Source organism: Globicephala melas, chromosome 9 (assembly GCF_963455315.2).
Source record: "Globicephala melas chromosome 9, mGloMel1.2, whole genome shotgun sequence".
Classification (NCBI taxonomy): domain Eukaryota; kingdom Metazoa; phylum Chordata; class Mammalia; order Artiodactyla; family Delphinidae; genus Globicephala; species Globicephala melas.
This window is the reverse complement of record NC_083322.1, coordinates 16,455,097-16,473,395: the sequence shown is the minus strand read 5'-3', so window position 1 is coordinate 16,473,395 and position 18,299 is coordinate 16,455,097.

Sequence of the window (18,299 nt, the reverse complement as noted above, 5' to 3'; positions counted from 1 at the left end):
ATGTGGAGACAAAAGAGTTTTTTGGTTTGCTTTTTTAACATGGGTCATATTTTAGCATACTCACATATTTTAGGAATGATTCAGAGGTAAAAATAGATGATGTAGGAGAGAAAGGCACAAATTCAGGAGAATGCCCTTGTGTAAGGAAGAGATAATGGTATCCAGTGTAGAAGAGGAGGAATTTCTTGGATAGGATTATGGAGAATTCATTTATTGTGTTGGGTGGAAGACAGACTATAATGGGATTAGGTACAGGTTGGAAGATGTTGAAGATATTACTTTCTGATTGCTTCTGTATTCTCTGTGAAATAAAAATAACTTGATTAATTATGAGGAAGTTCACTATAAGGGGTTAAAGGCTTGAGGACAAAAGTAAAAGTAGAAAACCGTTATCCAGAGGAGTAAAAAACTGAACGGCTTGAGGAAATATTGCAGAATTGCAGGTGACTTCTTGGTCCCACTTGGTATTAGTGCTCATGATTTTAAAATGAGATTGATTGTGTCTCTTCCACCTGACTTAGCCACTCAGGAGCTGGAAAAAAAAAACAAACAGATAAAGAGTTCATTAGAACCAAGATTGGGGATTTTCCATACACGTTCAGTGGGGAGAGAGGAAAATGAGAGTTGAGAGTGAATGCAGGGTGTGATTGTGGTGGCAGAACTGAAATTTAACCTGGGAAAGCAAGGATGATACCAGCAGGGTGAAGGAGAGAACCAGGAAGAGTAAGCTGCAAAGGTGGGAGGTGGTGAGTGGAGAAGGTGATGCTTGATATTTGGGTAATAGAGAGTATGCTGTAAGTGGTCATGCCAACTTCAAGGCAATTCAACCATGGGAATTGGTGGTGGGGGCTGGTTGAAGGCAAAGGTCATCGCAGGAGAGGAGTTCAATGATTGAAGAGGCTGAGGTATTGGAATGATCATCAATCTGTATATTAAAAGCATCGATATTTATGAAGAAGTTTTTAGAGAGGGGTGGGGATAGATACGGTGATCCATGTACTATATCTTCAAAGATTGAGGTGATGAATTTCTGTAGAGAACTATAAAAAGGAGTGGGTTTTAAGGAGAAATGAAGAGCAGTGATCTGTGTGCACCCCTTGAAAGAATTTCATGGGGAGAAATATTCCCAGCGGCAACTGCATTTGGAGGATGTTCACAGAAGAGGTTGAGGATACATGAGATTTTTCAATTGAATGCCCATGTGGTCCAGAGGGCACAGTGACTCAGTTTGGGATTTGGGGTGGAATATGAGATTGGGTCAATTCAGGGACTTAATAAACCATATAGGCAACATAATCACGTGATGAGAGAGAACCTGGGGAGCCTGTATTTTCTATGGTGACTGACAGAAACAGGGACAAAAGTCTTGATGGGATTACTTCTGATGATCTCTGATACAGATTTGAATGTTGATACTATAACTGTTGAGGAAGGGAGGAGGGCTGCAGGAGCACATAAAGTTCTGCTTTCATCCCTTGGCATCTTCTTCAAAGGCAAAGAACCCAAAAAGGGGCACAACAGACAACTCTGTGAGAGCTCCATTACCTTTCATGGTATTGAGGCTGAAATTTTTATTTTAAGAAAGGAAAGGAAGTCATGAGAAAAACACTTCTGTACATCATTCTGAACATCAGTGAAAAGATGCTTGGTGAGACGGAAGTGGCCAAAACCTTAGCAAATGTGCTCAAACAATATTTGAGGTTAAAATATCAAAGAAAATTAAATATCAGGCTTACTCAAATATGGACCATAGACTTTAGAAAACAGAATTAGAAATGTTCAGAAATGCTCACAAATCAATAAGAATAATAGGAACACTGATATATAAATAAAAATAAATAAGGTCAGAAAAGTTAATAAAAAATAAAACAAATGGAAAAATATTCAACACAGCTGCTACTCAGAGATACACAATAAAATGAAATACCACGCTTCCTTTAACATACTGAAAACTTGCAATTAAATTATATTTAATAAATACATAAATATTATTATATAAGTATATTAATATGTTTTATGTATGTATTCATCCCAGTGTTTGATAGGAGGCAGAAAAGTGATATCACTCATGTGTTTCTGAGGAGAGTGGAGAGTTCATCTGTAAAACGTTCCTAGCAATCTGATTTTATGTATTTTTATGTACAATCTGATTTTATGAGTATTTAAAATGTTTATATACTTTGACCCCTTAAGTCCACTTTTGGAGTATATCCTAAGGAAGCATCAGATGTATACTCAGAATTTATATGCATGCTACTTGCAACATTATAAAATAGAATATTGGGAGTTCTCTCAATATCCAAACAAAGGGTGGAAAACTACGCAGTATTTAAACCTCAAAGTCTATTAAAGACCATTGGACAATGCTGATAGTATTTTAAATAAATTTTATGGTGTAATATTGGATGCACATTAAAGAATCTTTATTACATGCATGTATAATTTGATGCGTTATTAAAAGAACATGCATGAACAACCTAACAACTTCAGCAGTAGAACATTCTCAAATATCACTGAAGCTATCTATAGGAGTCTTGCCTATCCCACTAACACATAAAAACATATCCCTAATCTCTTTTTTTTTTTTTTTTTTTTTTGCGGTACGCGGGTCTCTCACTGCTGTGGCCTCTCCCGTTGCGGAGCACAGGCTCCGGACGCGTAGGCTCAGCGGCCATGGCTCACGGGCCCAGCCGCTCCGCGGCATGTGGGATCCTACCGGACCGGGGCACGAACCTGCATCCCCTGCATCGGTAGGCGGACTCTCAACCACTGCGCCACCAGGGAAGCCCCCTAATCTCTTGATCATGCATATTGAAGTGTAATATACATACAGAGAAATACCCAAATCATACGTATACAGATAATGAATATTGTAATTGAGCACACCAGAGTAACCAGCATCCAGATTACTGAACATAACAAGCACCAGAGACCCTCCTTTGTGCAGTCTTCCTGGTGCTTCCCCAAAGGATAAATCATTATCCTGACTTCTAATACCATAATTACTTAAGCCTGACTTTGAACATTACATAAATGAGCTCACATAGTATGCATTTTTGTGTGTGTCTGGATTCTTTCTAGGCACTGTGCATGTGGATATCTCACTTCCAGACTGGTGGAGTAAGGTGTTCTGAAAGTCCTGCTCCTCCATGTAAGAACAAGAACACTGGCCAAAAGTCTCATAAGGCAGAGTTACAAACTGCCTACTCAACATTGGAAGCAAGTACTATCACATACTAAACATATAACAGGCAAGTCCAGCAAGAGTGCAGGGCACAAAATCAATATACAAATATCAGTTGTATTTCTGTACACCAGCAATGAACAATCAAATTAGAAAGCAGTTCCATTTAAAGAGCATCAAAAAACAAAATACTTAAGAAACAAATCATGCAGTGAAAACTAAAAACATCATTGAAAGAAATTATAGACCTACATAAGTAGAAAAACATCCCATAGTCACAGATCTGAAGAATTAAAATTGTTCAGATGAAAATACTCCCCAAATTGATCTGTGGGTCAATGCAATCCATTGTCAAATGCATCGTTCCTGGCTAATTTCATATCTCCCACTGAGAGAAAAAGGTAGTAATGCTGTTAATACTCACAATACCATGGCTTTTAGAATTCTGTTTGCATAGAAACAATATGGATCTTGTTGCTTCTGCAGTTCCCTAAGGCCATTTATTTAATGCTGGTTGCATCATTACCCATGGTGCTGCATCTTCCACTGTGCAGCCCATGAATATTGGTTTCTAATGACTCAAAAGCTATTACTACGTTTCACTGATGATGAACACAAAGGCAAATATTATCCAGAGTATAAAGGAATATATAAAACAATAATCCATTTTCTGGTCACGTTAAATTTATTGTTTGAAATATAAAACAACACATCTCCAACTATATCTTCTCTTGAACACTTTAGGCTATAATCACTACATTCCTAGAATGTGATCTTATTCAGTGTCACCCATACCCCTGCCTTCTAAAACACTGCCACCAGTGGAGAAAAGAGGCAAGAACCCACTGTTCAAAGCAAGAAGAATAATTCCATTCATGCCAGGAATATTCATCTCTCATCCAGCACGGCTTAAGCCTGACTCGGAAAGACACAGCCTCACCACATTGATTAGAGGCCAGAGGGCATTAATCAGAGGGTCCCTATGGCATTGTGGAGTAAAGGTCTCATCACTTTTGAAGGAATTAGCTGCAGCCACTCCTGATGGATTGCCTGGAACATGGTGTAAAATCTGTGGAGAAGGTGGATGACCTCGTTGGGTACTGATGGTGGGGCTCCCAAGAGTAGTTATTGGCTGCTGGCATCCATGCTGCCCTCAGTACTATATAAAGAGGAGGTCCAACACAGAGGGGTGAGAATCCATGCAGGGGCCTACACACGGGACCCATTTTCAAGGGCTGACAGCAGACCATTAGTAGCCCCGAGCTCTGAGCTTGTCCTGCATTCTGACTTGGATAAAAGTTATCCTAAACCAGTGTGTCAGCACTATCTCATTGGAACATCCAGTTAACCCCACAATCATGGTAGAGAGTCAAAGAATACCCTGAAGTACAGAAGCAGAAAGTGTAGCCCACATAACTTCTGGTATGTACACAGGACACCACACCTGGAAAGCACTATTAGCCTTGGTAGGTCCAGCTGCTGGAATGGGACTTAGAAATTTTTGAGATTGATGCTTCCAGTGAAAGAGACACACATGGCACCGGGTCTGGGCTCTAGATGCACTGCCTAGAGAACCCTGCTGCCCCTGGCTAGTCCCAGGCACAGGAGGGTGACTTAGAATATTTTCAGGAAGGCATTCCAAAATGTGGGGACACCTGAGGCATGGGGGCTCAGAGCAGGAAACCTAGTACAGTTCTAAGAATGATATTGGCAGAGACAGCTACTAGTTTACCAAAATTCATTTCCTTTTCTTCTAGGCAGACAGCAAGATTATATGTTCTAGGCTTCCTTAAACTTAGGTGTGACCAGGTGAGTTCTAGCTAGTAAAATGTGGACGGAAGTGATATATGCCACTTTCTGACCTAATGCATGAAAACTTTCTACATGACTTTCTGCTCTCTTTTCCCTTGCTTTATTGGTTGTTTGTTGATATTCAGGGTGAGCATGGGACGTATGTATTGAAGATGACCTAGGTTAATTTGGCTGCCTGAATCAGAAGTGAAGCAGAACTCACAGCTGGGATTTGAGTCTAGCTGTTATAGCAACTAAACTAATAAAGTAGTGTTGTAAAATTGTGCATATTTATGTCAGAATTCTTACTATTAAACTCAGGCATGTGCAGTGACTTAGAAAGGTGCATTATTACCACTTAAGGCTCACTGAGTATGCATTTTGCCCTAAAATTAGAAGTGGAGTGTAATATTAGTAATATTACTAATTTCACATGGAAGAGAAATACTGTAGACATAATTTATCTTAGATTTAGCAAGCCTATTGACAATATGTCTCATGGATCCCTTTTAGCTATATACTTATTAATAAAAGGGTGACGTTTAATGAGCTCTGTCAACACAGAGGGAAATTTCTAGTCAAGTTCCATAAAGTGTGTCATTCATTGTGTCATATTTCTCATTTTCAGTAGCGACTTGGATAAAGACAGATGAAAAGTACTTATCTAATTTTCAGGTGATGAAAACCAGGGCGAGATAATATAGTATGTCAGAATCAAGATCCAAAATGGTAGACTGAAAAGATAAAGTGAAACAAAGAAAATGAAATTTAGCAAAAATAAATGGCAGATGCAGAATTTGGTTTTAATGTAAATTACCTCAGTATGAGAGACACAGCTGATTTTAAGGGGTAAAATCAAGGACATTCCTGAAAGAAGTGGCACTGGTTCAAAATTTACAACTTGCCAGATAGGTCACCAAAATGATAACATAGCTGCTCCTGAAAAATGGCTCAGATAAAGAATAGGAGTACAGATAGACCTGGTACCCTTCAAACACTGACTCTTAGTGGAGGTGTTTTGGGAATCTGTGTGTGTATTTTTTTTTTTTAATTGTCTTAGTGCTTTTGGTATGGTGAGCATTACTGGCCAGCAATGCCTGACATACTACACTGCCCGAGACAGGTCAAACCTTCTAGGAATTGTCCTATATCATTTATGACTTTCAAATATCCTACAGGATATTATTATAAATAAAAATTATTTATAATCATCTAAGCTTAAAACCTAATTTCACATAGTTTAAAATCTTAAAGTATTTTTGCAGGGTATTAATTTTCCAGGTGTATAACTACTATATGTCAAAGGGAAGATCGTTCTTTGGTTTTTATTCAGAACTTTACCAGGGGCTGTTTACAATTTCAGAAAATTATGTCATTGGTAGCCACACTATTTGCTCCTGTATCAGCTGGCATTTGAAACTGGTGCATTTATGGAGATATATGTGTAGGTGCTACAATCTCTTTTCTGTTAGGTCTGCCATTGTAGTCTTGTGAAAACATTTACATATTGAAGTACACATTATTTTATTATATATCACTTTAAAAATGTCTCATTTACAATGTACTTAGGATATTAATTTTTTGAAATTATTTTTGTAGATAAATTTTCTATTAGTGTCTTTCCAGGATAGAAAGAGAGCATTACAAAATATTTACTTACCATAAAAAGAGATGTTGAATCACATAAAGTCGAAAACCACTGATGTAAATATCTACCTCTCACCTATAAAAAGATTTGGTATCCTCTAGAATTTAAAATTATAGGGAACTTAATAGATCATGATATGATAATCTAGAATATAGGCCTCTGAAGGAAAATATCAGATTCTGAAGATGAAATGAGAGGAACTTTATTGAACATATATTATGCACCAAGATTATGCTTATTTAATGTTCTTAATTTATATCATTTTTTAAAAAATATTTTTAAATTTTATTTATTCTTTTTTTTTTTTTGGCTGCGTTGGGTCTTCATTGCGGTACACGGGCTTCTCACTGCAGTGGCTTCTCTTGTTGCGGAGCACAGGCTCTAGGCATGAGGGCTTCAGTAGTTGTGGCACGTGGGCTCAGTGGTTGTGGCTCACGGGCTCTAGAGAGCAGGCTCAGTAGTTGTGGTACATGGACTTAGTTGCTCCATGGCATGTGGGATCTTCCCGGACCAGGGCTGGAATCTGTGTCCCCTGCATTGGCAGGCAGATTCGTAATCACTACGCCACCAGGGAAGCCCCTATACCGTTTTTTAAAAAAACGTTCACAATAACCTGTTTAGGTAAATATTATTTTCCCATTTAAAACTGAGGAAACAGACTCAGAGCATTTAAGTAATTTATCCAAAAACAAAAGCTATCATGGTTTTGTTTTGTTTTGTTTTTTGCTATTGTATTTTGAGTACAGGATTCAGACCCAACTCTATTTGGCTTCAAAACCCAAGTTCTAAATAGTCGTGCAAGAGAAGATTCATGGGAGCGTAATAGCTGCCTCCAGTTACTTGGAAGGGCTGATGTTACAAAGGAATAGGCTTCACCTGGGCCATTCCAGAGGCTATAAAGCTCAGAATAGTGAAGAGAAGTTAAAGAGAGCTAGATATTAGCTCTATTTAAAGAATTTTATCAAAATTGGTTATCTCTCCAACAGAACAGTACTTCCCCAGGAAGTACTGACCAGAAAGGATGACACCAAACAGCAAAATCCAGTATTGATTATCTTGTATCAGAATTATTGAAGAAAGATTTTCTGCATTTGGGTAAGAAATTTGGTCCAGAGGTTAACTCACTTTTAACACTAAGATTAAGTGACTCTCTGAATTGTTTACTTCAACCTTCTATATGTAAGTTCCTTCTACACCACCCTGACATATGATCATGGAACCACTAGGAGCCTACTATCTCCTATGTATTCTTGTCTACACTTAATTCATATAACTCTCCAACATTCTATTTATCCTTGAATACCACCTTAAATTATTTTTGGAACAGTGTGGAAGGGAAACATGTTTTCCCAAAGAGGTCATGCCATCATAAGACAGCACAAAGGATCAGAAAGATTTTCCTTACTCTGACCTTTTTATTTCTATTTGTTGGATCTTGAAATATTTGCAGGTGAGTCATGTTTTCAGATAGGCTTTGATAATGAGCCATTGCCCATTTGATCTTGCTTCCTATGTGTTGGCTAACTCTCTCTGGAAGATATTTTCTTTTCTAAAAACTTCCTTTTATGGCATGGACAGCAGAAGAAAACACAGCTGTACATAGCATATTTGTACAAGATTCAGGGAGCTTATTAGCTCTGGTCAGCATCTCGGCCCCTCTTTCAGGAAATCCAGTGAACCTAAGGGTTTTAAAACTCTGAAGTGTATATATATATATATATATATTTGAATTTTATTTTATGTTTTTATACAACAGGTTCTTATTAGTTGTCCATTTTATACATATTAGTGTATATATGTCAATCCCAGTCTCCCAATTTTAAGAAAAAAAGCTACTATACCAAACCAAGTATACATGGTATAATTAAAAACCTCCTCATGGTCACTCTCATGATGGATTACTATCCAACACAGCTACAAAAGTGAACATGATTTTTTCCCTGAGTGCATCAGAACGTGAACTTAAAAAGGTCAGAGCTTTTTCAATTTCAGGAGGGTCACCTAGAGTCATGCCTTGTAGCTATAGTGGCAAAAGCAAATATAAGAAAGGAATTTTTGAGAAAAGAGTCAGTGGTAGATTGTCACTGATTTGCCCTGGGCACTGGTCTAGAGATTTGACCTCAGAGTTCCCAGACTTTGTATTTCACTGCCTTGAACCTTGTTGACATTTGCTTGTTTGACTGTGCTTCTTGCCTGCTTCTACATAATAAAGTGGAAAGTAACATAAACTTTCTTTCAGTTAAATATAGATATGGGCCATATAAGGGACATTTGTGGGCTGGTTGAGCAGTACAGATTACTCATTGGGAAAAAGGATTTTCAAATCGTAGGCCAAATATTTATGTTAAAAATCACCAGTGTCTTGAGTTCCTCACTCTGTTTACTGCCACTCTAAAAATCAGTAGAACATGTCATGATGCTAAGGGATAATGGCTGCTCTCTGACAGCAATAGGAAGCAATTATGTTTGTATAATAACAGTAAATTCTTTAGAGTTTAAAAGAATTATTTCAATACAAGCATATTATAGCCTGAGAAGAGAAGATAATTTTAGACCCTATATAAACCTGTGATCATCTATTATATTCCCATTATTCAATAGCTGCAAGAGTTAAATTGTTTGCCAAGGCTACACACCTCTATTAATACAGATTGACCTAAAAATGATAACTCTTAGCAACCTGCTTGATTCTCTTTCCATGATTCCATATAATTATAAGACGTTGGGACATAGGATGCACATATGTTAGTCTTTCTAGACATCGTATACCTAGCAAGATGCCTTAAACTAGAAAGGACTCTGTTATGCACGTATTGAATTGAATGGACACCATGGGTCTTCTCCTGACCTAAACTTTTCTTCCCAGTGGGCATTGCTTAACATTAGGCTGCTCCTTGTCTTTTTATTCCCATGAGGAAAGTTATTCCTATAAAAAGGCCATTAAAATGCCAAGAGAAAAATGAGGGCCTCAGAGGGATTCTGCTCATTATCATCAAAACATGGATTTGCGAGTAATTTAGCTAATTGAACACAATAAATGCTGTAAGACACATAAGCATCATTTGAAGGGTGAAGGATATTATTATTTCTGACAGGCTGATGAGGTCAAGGTGCAGACAGTGTGCAAAATGGGAAAGTTTTGAGAATTACCAATAGATGTAAACCATGCTGCCTCAGAAAATCAGATATTTTATCATGCTGAGCATATACTCGTGACCTGAAGGGGATCTCAGGCTCTTGACAATACCAAAAAAAAAAGAAAACGTGTACCAAAGTCTTCCCTAGGGAACTGAGTTGTGGGTTTGAAGTCTTGACAACTGACTTAGGCAATGAAAAATTTACTTAATCCACAATGTCGCCCAGAGAAGACCTTGTATTTCCAAAGCTAAATCTATCAAACAAGCAAAGAATCCCACACAAAACAGGTAGACTGAACAGCAGAGACCCACTTTGCTTACATCCATAAATATCAGAGCAAACTCTATCTGAGCTTCAACCTCCAGCCTAGTTGCAAATGATGTCATTATGCAGACCTAGCTTCAGCATGAAGACATAATTAGTATTCAGTCTGACAGAAAGCCATTTCATTTAATTCCACTGGCTGAGATCCAACTGGCAGTATATATATGACAGCATACGAAACAGGCACTTTGGGTAAAAGCAGGCTTGGCATTAGTATGCTGAACAGTGACCTGGAATGGGAGCAGGGACAGAGCAAGGTTGGAAGGAGCAAAGGAACAGAGAGGGAGTTGTTATTCCAGTTCAGAAACCCACTGAGTTTGTGTTGTAGATGCAAAGGAATGAGGTTTATTTAATAAAGATTCTTATGCCCTGTTAGTCATGCTGTTTGACAAATTTATGAACATAGTCATGATTAACTTTTAACCTGAAAAAATTACAGAAATCCTCCCAGGATTTTACCTGGAATGAGAATCTGATCCCACATATTAAGTGCCTTTTGCAATATGAACTGAAAGCTATATGCTGTTCCTTTAACATGCTAATTCTTTCTCTGTGATCCTGAGTAAATTTTGCTTGATCTGGGAACTGTCTGTGAAAAGTATTTAATTGACTCAGATTGCAATTAACCAATGATGACATTTAATGCTCCAGATTCATTCTCCACTCTTTTCCAATTCAACATCCTGGGACAACGACCTGTGTAGACTCTGTCAGCAGTCTTCTTTTGTCCTAAGGTTTCTGGTTGGATTTTGTCAATGGGAGGCACCAGCAAGAGATCCAGAGGCTGGAAGGAACTTCTTGCCGGTTCCCCATGTGACCTTCTCTACTGAAGGTCACAGTTCCTCTTAGGTGGCCCTCTGTAGAGCACTCTCTCCAAGTTCTGTTATTACTCCTGTCCTTTTTGTTTTCCAGTCCTAAAAGCGGTGCCTGATCTCATAACCCTGGGGTCCTGCATCATTGCATTTTTTTCCCCCGAACCTTGCCCGTATCTTTGAAAACGGGCCTTTATTAAACTCACCTCAAATTGCCTAATTTTGGTTTGTCATCTGTTTCCTGATGACTGTTGACAGTGACAGCCTCTGACATTACTGGACAAAAATTAGAATCACTTAAAAGAGAATGTAACCAGGGCAGGCCAGGAGAATTTTGCTTCATAGGAATGGAAGGTAGGGAAATTAATTAGTGAGATTATGAATGAAAAGGAGCCTCAGAAATCTGAGATGCGTTGATAATTTATTGTCCTGAAATTTGTGTCAAAGATGTGTCTGTACATTTGTTACTGATCCTTTCGAGTCAGTCCCCAATAAGGGTCCTCCTGCCTGGTGTCCCTCACACCAGTAGAAGGAGATGGAGTTCAGTTCTGAAGAATAAGGAAGTTTTTTCGTTGATCAGAGAATGGAGAGGCACAAGCTCCTGCTCTAGAGCGCATGCTCTCCTGACAGGCCGTGGGCGGGGCTGTTTTATAGGGATACGGCAGTGGGGAGAGTGCAGAGCTCTCGCGGGCGGCACAGCTGTGCTGCTTGGTCTCCAGATTGCAGTGCCAGGTGCAGTGTCTCTGCACACGGCCCGCTGCTGCCATCTTGAATTGAGTGCCGTGCGCCGAGGTTCTGCACACAGCCCGCCTGGCTGAGGTGGCGGCAGCCATTTTGCACTATGGACTCTGGTCTGAAGAGCCCGGTGTGAGGCCTCTGACCCCGGCATCAAATGAGCGAGTGAAACTAGGAAGCACAAAGAGGAAAAAAAAGGTTAGACTTTATTTTATTACCCAGATTCTGTTTCTGTGTCCCAGGAATTGTTCATGAGCTTTACTGGGGACAGTGTTCAAAGGGAGTGCTTTCCGCATAGGGAAAGGGTTGGATGCAGGAGGAGCTGGTGTTAGTAAAATTGGGTTTGGTCCATAAAACTACCAAGTAGTGGGCTTCCCTGGTGGCGCAGTGGTTGAGAGTCCGCCTGCCGATGCAGGGGACACGGGTTCGTGCCCCGGTCCGGGAAGATCCCACATGCCGCGGAGCGGCTGGGCCCGTGAGCCATGGCCGCTGAGCCTGCGCGTCTGAAGCCTGTGCTCCGCGGCGGGAGAGGCCACAACAGTGAGAGGCCCGCGTACCGCAAAAAAAACCCCCCAAAACTACCAAGTAGTCCCTGTCCATCGTGGTCCAATTCTGAATAGAGGAACCACATTTGCTGGAACAGAGAATGTTGTCATCCCCGATGACTGAATGTTCTCTACTGCGCATTTCATACCCTCTGCTTTGTCTTGACCAAAAGTTAGCCAGGCTTCTCTCCTCCCTACAAGTTCCTGAATTTTAGGTTCTCCCAAGTCTGAGCAAGAGCTGAAAGAGTGAAATGTGCCCCTTGTCAGCTCATCCTGGGAACTGGCTGATCTCAGCCAGGCACCGTTCCTGTCAGACTCCACTAGGCATGTTCTTTTGCTTGTGCAACTTGTTCTCCCAAGTTTTGCTGATCTTTGTTACCCGTCCTGTCATCTGTGGAGGGAGGGGCTGTCACTTCGTTCACGGCTTTTCAGACCAAAGTGCTGGGTGCGTCTCTGCCCTGACCGCTGCCGCATCTTGAATGGAGGTGTGGGGGGCAGCGGTTCTGCTGGAAACTAATCTGATGTGTTAGGTGCGAGGTCTCTGCCCATGGCCCCCTAAAGGCAAGTGGAACTAAACTAAGCACAAAACAAGAGGTTAGACCTTATCATCTGGATTCCGTCTTATTTTTCTCAGAGACTCCAGTGAGTTTTGCTGGTGATAAATTGGTCATCAGTAGAGCGTGTGCTTTGATGATTGTTATAGAAGTGAGCACAAATTTAAGTTGGTTTATACTTGATTTTTTATTTATATCTATAATTGAGTTGATGATCATGAATGAAAATAATGGGTTTTACTTGGTTGGTATGAGAATCAAGCTTTCCATGATGACCTTGCTAACATTCTTTTTAAGCCCCATATTCCAGCATTATCATCCGTGCCGGCACCATCGTTGAATGGGAGTGGCCTGCAGGCTCACTTTTCTGATCTTTTACTCTTTCGTTAACTTACTCTTTTTATTTCCTGGTTTGTAAGTCTGAATCTTTAACTTAGAATATAAAGCGTCATCTTTTTTTTACCTTTAGTTCTTTTATTCTCTCTCTCTTATAAATATTTTTTAAATGAAGAAATCAAGGAAATAAACAGGAGACAAAAGCAGAGAGATATATAAATAGAACAGGGTCAATTTATTGTTAGAAGATTAGACAAAGAGAAGCCGTTACTTAAAGGCATAATAAAACATTCTACTCTTGTCTGTCCCCACTGAGAATGCTTGCCTCTTATACTGGGTTCAGCTTAGGTAAATACTAGAATGAGTCTTGGGATGATAAAAACAAACACAACCAGAATATATTGCAAATAAAGGGGGAACATTGGCAGTTTTACCTTACCCGCAAGACTGTAGAGAATATGCATATTTATATGACCCAAAACTTGCAGTTTACCATATATGATTTCTTTGGTTCGGCAAATACTTTTTGAGCCCCTACTATGTGTGAGGCAATGCCATTATGCTGGGTACATAGCTGTGAATAAATTGAGCATACATCCCTGTTCTCATGGATCTAACATTGCAGTTGGGGGTGGACAGTCAATGAAACATGAGTTAAATATACAGTATGCTAAATAGTTGTTGGAGGAGTCATTGAGAGGACTTGACCCCTGGTTAACCCATGAGCTGGACCCAGGCAATCAGAGGCTCCTGACCCCCTGCCCTGTGCTTGGAATGTATGCTCTGTCCACCATTCCCACAGTCAGAGCCATTTTCAAGGACTCAGCCTTGAGAGAGTAATGTGTGGTTGGGACCATCTGGACTGTATACGTGACTGAACCCTCTTAAAGCCTCTACGTAAACTTTTAAGATTCTGGCGGTGAATGTGGAGTCTACTCATCTCGTGGCACCCAAGACAAGCCTCGTAAGTAAGTTCCTTTGGTGACTAGAACTTCCGCCTACCAATCGGGAGTACTCTGTCTCTTTCTTTGGTCTCTTCTTGCCCTCCCTGTATGGAGGCCAGTTTGAGAACCAACAGTGATAAGAGCTCTAGAGAAAAATGAAGCAGAGAAAGGAAATAGGAAGTGCTAAGGAGGAGAAGTGTTGCAGTTTCAAAAGGGGGTATCAACAGAGGTCTCCTGGAGAAGGTGGCATTTGAAGGAAGGCCCAAAGTAGGAGGAGATGCCCATCCATATGTGGCTATCTGGGGAAGGTGTAGCATTGGGAATACCTAATGCAAAAGCCTTGAGACAGAAGCATGTCTGAAATACTGACAAAACAGAAAAAGCAAGAATATTCATATGGCTAAAGTAGAGGAGGTGAGAGATTTAGAGACAGCTAGTGTAGGTCTGGGGGTGGCAAATAAGAACCAGATAGTAAATATTTTTGGCTTTGCAGGGTGCATAAGGTCTCTAGAGTGTATTCTCCTCCTCCTGTCCCTTCTGCTCCTCCTTCTCTTCCTCTCCTCCTCTTTCTCCCTCTTCCTCTTTCTCCTCTTCCACGTCTGCTCCTGCTTCTGTTTCCCTCTTAAAAACATAAAAATGATTCTTGACTTGTGTGTTATAGTCTTCTGGCTGAATTTGACCTGCAGGCAGTAGTGTGATGACCCATGCTATAGCTTACTTTAAGGAGGTGGAAATCAACTATGTTTCACAAGGGTCAGTTTCACTGCACTCATGAGAATAGACTGTAGACAAAGATAGAAGCAAAGAGACAGTCAGCAAGTCACACCAGTTATCCAGCCCCAGATGATGATAGCATGGACTCGGGTGGCTGCCTTGGATGTGGTAAGTTAGATTCCAGATTTATTTTGAAAGAACTGCTGAAAGATCTAATGATGAATTGGATGTAGGGTTTGAGGGATGCAGAGAAGACTTGGATGACTCATTTTGTTTTGAGTAGTTAGAGGAGGGAGTTACTGTGTATTGAAATGTGGCATCCTGATGATAGGTCAAGTGAGAGGAGGACTGAAAAGTGACCACTGAACTTGGCAAAAAGAGGTCATTGCTGTCTTTGAAAGTTTTAGTGGTGTTTTGGGGGAGCTAACCCTGATTTAACCTTGTGTGAGACAAGGAAGATTCGAAATTGGTGACAGTAGATAGAGACAGCTCTTTTTTATAAATTTTTTCTTTTAAAAATATCATAGAAATGAGTTGATAAATGAAAGAGGATTAGGGGTTAAAAAGAGGTTTTTAAAATAATTTTTTAAGGTAGTAGAAATTATAGTAGGTTTGCATGCTCACTGGAGTGTTGCTCCAGTGAAGGGAAAGTTGATACTGCAGGAGGAAAAGAGAATTGCTGGGATGATGTTTTTGAGTGGATGAAAGAGGATGGAATGTTACCAAGAGGTGAAATGGGAGGCCTCAGCTAGGGTTTTAGACATTTCAACTGTCATAACAGGGAGGAAAGCAGGAAATAGATATAGGTGGGTGGATAGATGTATTGTGAGAAATTGTGGAAATCCTCCTTGATTTCTTCTGGTTTCTTAGGGAAAGAGAAGCTAGGCCATCAGCTAAACATAAATATCGTGGAGGAGGAGTTATGGGTGTGAAGAGAATAACTTGTGAAATAGTTGTCTGTTAGGAAGTGTGGGAGGGTTGCCACGAAGGGTCCATTTGAGGTTAGTGAATACGTATTGAATGTAAGACTAGTCAGTGTGCCTGTAATTTTCTCTGGCCACTTTCACCTGCAAAATAGCAAAAGCACCTGATTTAACCAAGTAATGCTGAGTAAAGAAGGGGACAAAAGATTGCATGTGAATGCAAGGAGTGATTATAATTTGGACCATGATATTTCATCTGGTTAGAGAGGGAAGTAGAAGACTGAGGGAAAAAAGGGCAGTGAAGAGGAGGCAGGATTAATGGATTATAGGTTCTGATGGGGTTGAAGAATTATACAAGTTGAGGCACTGGATAGAAGGAGCTAGAAAGATGGGAAATGCTGGATGGAGAGTGGGATGTTAAAAATTAGATTTGAGGGGTTGTAGTTTTTGGTAATGAGAAAGTCTGGGATATAACCATGAAGTTATGGCTGTGGTAGGGTGGACAATAAACTCATTTTAGAGAATTAAAAATTAAGAGTCTGGGTTTTGAAATAAGCATTTACTTGAAAATTTAAACCCTGAAGGATTGTCCCAAGTATATTGTTACAGAAAGTGACAGTCAGCCAAGAGCTAAAATCTTCAAGGAACAGCACAAGTGACACTTCGGCAATGATTAATGATTATAGCAAGGAGAAAGGTGGTAGTCTAGTTTAACTACAGGAGATTCAAAGTTTGTTTTGCTTTTTAAAATTTTTTGTTTTAGGGAGAAAAGAAGAAGGATGTTCTAGGAGAAGCAAGGAGTACAGAGTTCCAGTGATAGGGAGGGAATGAAAGACAAAACATACATTAATCGTTAGGGCTGCCGGGAAAGTCAGATTTCAGTAGAGGAAGTTGAAAAGGGAAATACAGAAAACAGGTGGAGAATACGGCGAATTTTGCTGATGGCTGACTGAATTTCCAGAGTGAAGAGTGGATGGGTTTGGGGAGTTACGGAGAAAGAGGAGGCAGAATGAATTTCTAGGGAATTAGAGTTGGAGGTTGAGGGATAACCTGGGATTGTGAGTTTCTTTATGACTGAGGGAAACAGTTGTAAAGAGCACAGTGATCTTGGTGTTGGTGATTTTAAGGCATTCAGGACTGGGTTGCTGGGAAGGGAGGGGTAGGCATCTTGTCAGGAGCGTGCAGAGCTTTGGGTCCTGTTTTGCTCCTGTCAGAGAGGTATGGAGGGTGGAAGATGATGGGGGAGTGGTCTTACACAGATTAATATGTGTTGGTATATTAACTGACAATCTGATTAATAAGAATTATTGTCATGGAATTACCTTTTTAAAAAGTTCACTGTCATCTTGTCTATAACTATGATATATCAAGTAATTATCCACTGCCACGATATAATTGGAATTTACATAAACTGTATATTGTTAAGTTCTCACAAAAGTGTTAGGAAGGAGGTATTGTAAACTCCATTTTAAAGTTTTTACACTTCAGACAACTGAGACCCACAGAGATTAAGGAGCCTGTCTGGGTCTCAGAGTGAGTGGTGAAGAAATCAAACCTGGGCCATGTAGCTCCCAAATCACTCTTTTTCTGGTAATATTATCTGATTCTCCACTAAGGCACACACCCATTGTCTCTCTTTTTAATTATTTCACTTGGATTTTTCTCTTCTGTGACACCAGATAGAAATCTATACATGGGAAACATGCAGGCCTTTCTATTGATGGATGATTTTCTGGAGATTATATTATTTGGAGAAAACTAAATACTGGCTGAAAAACTAACTATTTTATTAGTGATGTCAAACATAATGATTTCCCCTAGGCTTGGTACAGTCTGACAGAAAAAAAAATTTCCAGTTATAGACTAATTGATTTTTGCCATAACTCAAGCAAATAGAGATTTCCATGATCTTTGCTTAAAAGAGAATGTAATCATCCTTGCCTTTATTTATATGCCCTGCCCGCTATAATCTTCAAGTGTCCCCCTTCATTTAAATGCCCTCTTCAGTAATTTATCTCTGGACTTTTCCTTGAGATTAATGTTAGGCTAATTTAATATGTTAGTTTGAATTTGATTAGCCAAGGGACCAGTACGGTAAACAGTACAGAGTGACACCATACAAAGGCATTTCTCATCACAGCTTAATAATACTGTTGCTTACTATCTTGAGCAACGGTAAGTATCTGCTTTAGAAACTGGCTTTATCATTTCTCTCTTTTCTTGCTTGGAGCAGCAGAGAACCTTCTCAAACCAAGATGCAGAAAGACTTGCTTTTGGAATATGAAAGGATTCACAAGTTTCGCACATTTCAAAACTTTCTGTATTCGGGTAGAATTTCTTTGTTTATCTAGGTTTCCCCTTTCTGATCTCTTCATATTCTTGCTGACATTTATGAGAACTCTTCCCACTTAAGCACCTCTTGTAAGTTAAATACATTTTTAAATTACATAAGAAAAAATTGTATTGCGTAGATTATCTTTTCTACTTATCGTACTCAGAAATCTACATGATGGAAATAATGTTCCAAAACAAACAAAATCATCACCATCAATCCAAACATGACAAACTGTGAGCAAACATTGATCAAAAGCAAAACATTCAAATGGCTCTTTTCTGAAGGAGAAGTAACTATCTCATCTAAGACTAGAGGA